Source organism: Maylandia zebra, linkage group LG23 (genome assembly GCF_041146795.1).
Source record: "Maylandia zebra isolate NMK-2024a linkage group LG23, Mzebra_GT3a, whole genome shotgun sequence".
In the NCBI taxonomy this organism is placed as follows: Eukaryota; Metazoa; Chordata; class Actinopteri; order Cichliformes; family Cichlidae; genus Maylandia; species Maylandia zebra.
The window spans coordinates 18,564,779-18,570,882 of NC_135188.1; the positions used below are offsets into that span (position 1 = coordinate 18,564,779).

At 40.4% G+C, this 6,104-nt stretch overlaps 1 long non-coding RNA gene across 1 annotated transcript; it reads right to left on the reverse strand.

Moving 5' to 3' along the window:
- Positions 1–3,318: 3,318 nt before the first annotated feature.
- Positions 3,319–5,104, reverse strand: LOC143415085 (uncharacterized). The gene is made up of 4 exons (XR_013095693.1): positions 4,926–5,104; positions 4,097–4,154; positions 3,785–3,906; positions 3,319–3,642 (listed from the first exon to the last, which is right to left on the reverse strand). It is a non-coding gene; the product is annotated as an uncharacterized LOC143415085 (long non-coding RNA).
- Positions 5,105–6,104: the final 1,000 nt, after the last annotated feature.

Below are 6,104 nucleotides of genomic sequence, written 5' to 3' on the forward strand. Positions count from 1 at the left end.
CAGTTATGAAACGTAACTTTAACCTCAGCCAAACCGATTTGCTCAGTTGTAAATAAAACAGCGAAGTAAACGTGACCCGACAGACAGAACCTGAGTGAATGAAGTCCAGCGTTTAACCACTGAGAGCTAAAACTCAGCTGAGGTTTGAAAGCTGTGTGCCGGTGATTGGACATCAGCCGCTGATGAAGCTGTTCGCCTATAAAGTGCTCTGTAAGGAAACGAGCTCCAGCAGCTCTGCGCTCGGGGAAAACACTATATTTACTTATCTTGTGCAGAAAAATGCGCTGACATTGCGTTATATCGAGCACCGGCTGCCCAGTTAAACTGTGACTATCACCAGGTAACTAGGCGTGTTTCTTGAATTAGCAGCAGGTGTTAAACAGCTGACAGATGAGGAGAAGGATGCATGCAGGTAAACTGAGGGTCTGTTGAGCTGATCGCTGGTTTCGTGAGAAAAATGTCAGCTCGTTCTTTATGTTACAGAAGCACAGAGATACAAGACCAGGCGGAAAGAGACGATCGTTCGGTGAAAATGAGAATCTGCGAATGCAACATGTGGAACACGGAGAGTGGAATATGTAAACAAACCGGTTAACGTAACCCCCTCGGTGCACTCTGCATGCTAACTGTTAGCAGAGCTAGTGAAATCTCTGAAAACATCTGAGCACTTTTGCAAACATGTTCTATGTTGACAACCTGACCAGACATACGTCGCGACATTCGCGGCTAAAACACTGTTAAAAGTGTAGCTGGTGACAGAAAAACGGGGTATTTTAAAACTACACCACCACCATTGCTGCTTGTGATTTGATCTGCATTCTGGGATAACTGGCTGCCCCAAGTCTACACAAGCAATCGATTTTCTAGGATCGACCTGTTTTGACTTACTTTGCACGGCAACCAATCAAATGTTAGAGAAGCTGCATGGGCAGCGTTAACCCCGCCCCCTGAGTTTGATGGGTGAGGCTGACAGATAAAATTATTTCATGACGAGAGCCAGGCGTCAGGACTGCCAAAATGAAATAAATAAATATATCATTAAATAATTAATTAAATGTGTCAATAATTAATGAAATGTGTCAATAATTAATTAAAATGTGAAATACATAAATAATTAATTAAATGTGTCAATAATTAATTAAAATGTGAAATACATAAATAATTAATTAAATGTGTCAATAATTAATTAATTACATGTGTCATAACTATTTATTTAATTAATTAATTCCAATTTTAATTAATTATTGCCACATTTAATTAATTATTTAATGGTGTATTTAATTAATTCATTATGGCAGTCCTGGCGTTCCATATGTGTGCAGGTGACTATTACTGTGCATAATTATTAGGCAACTTAACAAAAAACAAATATATACCTATTTCAATTATTTATTTTTACCAGTGAAACCAATATAACATCTCCACATTCACAAATATACATTTCTGACATTCAAAAACAAAACAAAAACAAATCAGTGACCAATATAGCCACCTTTCTTTGCAAGGACACTCAAAAGCCTGCCATCCATGGATTCTGTCAGTGTTTTGATCTGTTCACCATCAACATTGTGTCCAGCAGCAACCACAGCCTCCCAGACACTGTTCAGAGAGGTGTACTGTTTCCCCTCCTTGTAAATCTCACATTTGATGATGGACCACAGGTTCTCAATGGGGTTCAGATCAGGTGAACAAGGAGGTCATGTCATTAGTTTTTCTTCTTTTATACCCTTTCTTGCCAGCCACGCTGTGGAGTACGTGGACACGTGTGATGGAGCATTGTCAAGACAGATGCAGACTTCTTCCTGTACCACTGCTTGAAGAAGGTGTCTTCCAGAAACTGGCAGTAGGACTGGGAGTTGAGCTTGACTCCATCCTCAACCCGAAAAAGCCCCACACGCTCATCTTTGATGATACCAGCCCAAACCAGTACTCCACCTCCACCTTGCTGGTGTCTGAGTCGGACTAGAGCTCTCTGCCCTTTACCAATCCAGCCACGGGCCCATCCATCTGGCCCATCAAGACTCACTCTCATTTCATCAGTCCATAAAACCTTAGAAAAACCAGTCTTGAGATATTTCTTGGCCCAGTCGTGACGTTTCAGCTTGTGTGTCTTGTTCAGTGGTGGTCGTCTTTCAGCCTTTCTTACCTTGGCCATGTCTCTGAGTATTGCACACCTTGTGCTTTTGGGCACTCCAGTGATGTTGCAGCTCTGAAATATGGCCAAACTGGTGGCAAGTGGCATCTTGGCAGCTGCACGCTTGACTTTTCTCAGTTCATGGGCAGTTATTCTGCGCCTTGGTTTTTCCACACGCTTCTTGCGACCCTGTTGACCATTTTGAATGAAACGCTTGATTGTTCGATGATCACGCTTCAGAAGCTTTGCAATTTTGAGACTGCTGCACCCCTCTGCAAGATATCTCACTATTTTTGACTTTTCTGAGCCTGTCAAGTCCTTCTTTTGACCCATTTTGCCAAAGGAAAGGACGTTGCCTAATAATTATGCACACCTGATATAGGGTGTTGATGTCATTAGACCACACCCCTTCTCATTACAGAGATGCACATCACCTAATATGCTTAATTGGTAGTAGGCTTTCGAGCCTATACAGCTTGGAGTAAGACAACATGCATGAAGAGGATGACGTGGACAAAATACTCAGTTGCCTAATAATTCTGCACTCCCTGTATTTCAAAATAATAAATTTTCAGAAAACACTAAAAGTTGATTGTCTTCCAATATTCTAACATAATTAGAAAAATTAGACTTTGTAAGTACATATTCTTACAGTCCTAATGCCAATATGATTCTTCATAAGTCCTGCTTTGAAATACTGAACTTTAAAATTTACCTGATGAAAGGTAATTTATAGTGGCACTCTGTCAGGATAATTCTGACTATATGATCACTCTATTAATCTGAATCCTTCTGAAATGTGCTGTGAATGCATGCTGATGCAACTCACTGTGGGAAAGCTGTTAATAAAATGAATCTGTGACACATGCAACACATTCACAGAGGAAGAGGACACAAAGGGAGGACACGCAGAGGCTGTGTTAAAGTCAAAAATCCAACTCTTTAGTCAAAAACAGGCGGTGGTTACAAACAGGAAGACAAGCAGTCCATCAAACAGTCTACAGGGTCAAACATACTGGGAATTCAAACAGCAGTAAAAAATAATTGGACACTGAAAAACTTGAAACAATGTGTGACGCAATAAAAGGAAGCAGCGCAGTATATTCACTGAATTATCATCAATTACAAAAGGGAAAAACAACGATTTCTAAGGACTATTTCCTTAATTGCAGTTAGAGTGTGGCTGGTAAAGATGGAAACATACAGAATGTAAACTGTGTGAGTTTGGTGAACTTTGTTAGTAACAGATGAGGTAAAAAAAAAAAAAAAGAGAGAGAGACAAAAACTCAGTATGCATTAGAAAGCATCTAAACATTCTGGTCGTGGATTTTTACAGTCTTATTTCCGCGTGCTGTCATCATTATAATCATCATGATCAATGGCGAGGTCCTGAGGTGGGCGGGACTGACTCTGGTAATGTCACCATGAAGGAACAGCGTCTGGCACGTGTTGGTGAAACATCTCAGTACACTGGTGTAGTTTCCTCTCCAGCTGTTTGACATTTGACACTTCAACATTAAGGGGAAGAAGAAGAAACAGTGTTAGGTCAGGTGACCACATGGTTTCTAAAGTAACTGACAGGAAGTAACCAGGCCATTAGAAATGGATGGCATATGTTTAGAGTTACTGTAGTTAGGTAACTCTACTTACCAAAAGCAGCAGCACACAGATGAAGGATCAGATGCTGAATGTTGCAGGAACATGCTCATGTGTGGTGGTCATTCAATGCTGCTCCGGCAGGTTAGACAGTCCAATAGTGATATCCTGCCCATCTGAGAGTTTGAAAACACACATGCAAAGATTTATTTGTATTGCAGTCAAAGTGGGATGTTCATTTTTGTCCTTTAGAAATGTTTGTGTCTTTGAAAACACTATCGTTTAAGGATGGCTCAGATCGTCTCTCTCTAAGAGTGTCTCCTTTAAAGGGGAGTCAAGTTTATCCACTGATCCACGTCACTTTACCTGGATGTTTTCTTTGAAGCTGGATGATGACTCCTCTCTCCTCCACTCAGAAGCACTCCTAAAATAACCAAGCAAATAAATAATATTGAAGATTTACTCACAACATTACAAAGTCAGCAAAAACATCTCCTTTTGATTCCATTTCTCCATTCCTGCTGAACATCAGGCAACAAATATCCCAGTAAATCATAGTAAAATGTAAAGCACATACAATACAATACAATTTTATTTATATAGAACATTTAAAAACCACAGGTATGCCAAAGTGCTTCACAGAACGAGTTAAGAGCAATAATAAATACAAATAAAATACACTAACAGGCCGGAGACATAACTAACCAATAATACACCAGGCATAGTAGGCACAACCCAAAAGGCTGAATGTTAAAACGTTTGAAACATTAATAAAGCAAAAAAGGTAAGTTACAGTACACTTAAAAGTGCGAGGTCTAGGAGGTTGGGAAAGCAAGGCTAAATAAATATGTTTTTAATCAAGATTTAAAAGAATGAATTGAATCAGATGCACGAATAGCTTGAGGGAGGTTATTCGCGGTCACCTCTGGTCTTAAGCCGAGATCTAGGTCGCACCAGGAGCATTTGGCTTGCTGCTCTAATCATACTATGTACAACATGTGCCTGTATAAAGAACATTCAAGTCTAAAACTGACAACTATTTTAGCTGTGTACGGTTTATTTGCAGCCTCCAATGAAAGATCATAATTGTCATTTTCTCTGCCTTGTCTAACCTCTGCAGAGCCCCTCTGTCAAGAAAAACATATCTGTAAGCATAAAAAAATATATACATTTCATAACACTGCACTGGACAAACCTCAGTCAGTTGATTTCCTCTGTGCAGTGCAGACGAGCATCAGTCAGCAAGTCAAGGTGGTGAGATGGACTCGTGTCCTTTGTGACTCTGCTAGTTCTTCTGAGGAAACACCACCGTCTCTCCACACCATCATCATCTGTGAGCACAAACTGCTGCTCTGCCAGCATGTAGGAAATCACACACACAGGGGTGAAGAAACATTAGAGCTCGAGTTGGGATACTTTAGATCTAAATAGATCAAACTAGCTCTTAGTTTCAGCAATCAGTGAACAGACAAACAATGATACCATACTGATTCTGTATGAATACAATATAGTATTTTCAATTCAGAAAAAAATGAATTACAAAAAATAAGATTGTATATTATTTAAAATATTCTGCAACCATGACCAAAGTCAGAATCATCATTACAGTACTGTGGACTGCTGTCTCAGTCCTATAGCGTTCTGCAACTACAACTAACCTGAGGCGGCTTGGATTTGGCTGCAGGTGCCCCTGTACATCCTTCTCAGCAGCACACATGTGGGTACCATTTAATCCCACTTCTTCCTGAGCTTTGCTTCATCACAAGACTAAAGGTAGCATCCCGTGTCACAGTCTTATCATCATCCAATTGGAGAAGAAACATTTACGCGCCTCCTGGTTTTGTTTTCTGATCCTGCAAAAAGACTGAGGACAACAAAGCCCAGAGAACACGAGATACACAACATCCAACATTCAGACTCAACAGCCTCCATAAATGAAGAGCACCATGTTTGTTCAGTTATACTAGATATGAGCATACTTCACATTATTGTGTATGAATAATAATGAGGAGGCAAACTTTGAAGATGCAGAGCATGATGTCCCATCATCAGACTGTAAACAAACATCCACCAGGCTTCTTTGTTGGCAGAGGTGATGATTCTCCCATCAGGGATCAGTAGCGTGTGTTAACCTGTGGTATAAGCAGCTGTCACTGAAATATTACTGTTTCAGATAAGAAATCTAGCACATAAAAGCCAGGGTGGGAGGGATCTCTGCAAACGGACTTACCTCTGCAAGTGTGAAGCTCAACAAAAAACTGACTCTCCAGTCACAGACAAACAAAAAACTCCAGCTGGGAGATAGAAAACGCTGTCTGGGTCTTGCTGGATGTTGCTGGTCAGAGTCCACACATTAGCAGAGTGCTTCTTGGTC